The following is a 1172-nucleotide window of genomic DNA, read 5'->3' as shown; positions in this document are numbered from 1 at the left end:
GGAGACTGGTCCTTTGGGGGTCCTAGCAGCTGGGTTTGACTCTGCTGGCTCATCCCTAGTTGGAGACAGTTGGGAACTGCTCCCCCAGGTCATGCATGGCCCTACTGGTTGCTCCTTTCCTGGGCCCAAGGCAGGGCCTTCTTACTTATGTGCAAGACAAAATGAGAGGCACATGGTCCAGAGCTGGCCAGCCTCCTCACACTGGAAGATCCTGGGATTCCTCTAAGAGCCAGGAGGTGCCCTCTGCTGGGGGCGTGAAGGAGCTTCTCTTCGTGGGCAAGAAAAAGGGTTCTATGGAAAGTAACCTCACAGGCTGATCTGATCATGAATTCCTAGCTGGGCAGGCCATGGTGGGTATAGTCACACCCTAAGCATATAACTTAGTAAAAGGTTTATCTTTACTTTAAGCAAGCTCTATTAATTGTTTCTATGCATCTAGGTTAACACGCCTTAGAAATAAGCCATAACCATCCTCAAGAGAACACATAATCTTAACTATCTTGTAATCCAATCTCTGCCTTGCTTTTTCCACCTCTATGTAATCTTCCCCATAGTCCCTCCTTAATTTCAAATGAGTAAAAGAAGCTGCAAAACTTATTCTGTGAAGCGTTTGAGATCTTGCTACCGGCATCTGTCAGTTTGGCTCAAATGAACTCTTATAAAAATTTTCTACAGGTTAGGATATTTCTTACAGCGATACCTTTCAGAGCTGGGTCATGATGTTCTGGGCAGTGCCTCTTTCTGCAGTTGGTTAAAAATGAAAAGAACTGGAAAGAGGAAGGGAGGAAGGGGAAGGGGAAGTGGACCGTTGGCTAGAGCCTCCTGAGGATACTGAGAGGACACGCCAGGTGGCACTCCTCCCTCTGTTTCATGTCAGTCTTGCTGGGGTGAGGCTGACCTGTGCTCATCAGTGTGCATCAGGTAGAAGAATTCTGTAGTCCACTTGATAAGGAAGGTGGTATATTTTTTCTAGAGATAAAAGTGGTGTGTTGGAGCCAGCTCCTACCAGCTTGCTAGAGACCCACAGTTAAAATCTCAACAATCTTCATAAATTCATATAGCGAATCATCAGGTTATTAACTTGAATTTGGTCATAGTAGGAGTATTTACACCATAGAAAATGGCAAACACTACAAATCAGGGCTTCCTCCTGCCAGAAAACTGGGTGCTAA

This window comes from Pteropus vampyrus, unplaced genomic scaffold, assembly GCF_000151845.1.
Source record: "Pteropus vampyrus isolate Shadow unplaced genomic scaffold, Pvam_2.0 Scaffold15, whole genome shotgun sequence".
Classification (NCBI taxonomy): Eukaryota; Metazoa; Chordata; class Mammalia; order Chiroptera; family Pteropodidae; genus Pteropus; species Pteropus vampyrus.
The sequence above is the reverse complement of the archived record's forward strand: the minus strand, read 5'-3'. Positions refer to the sequence as shown.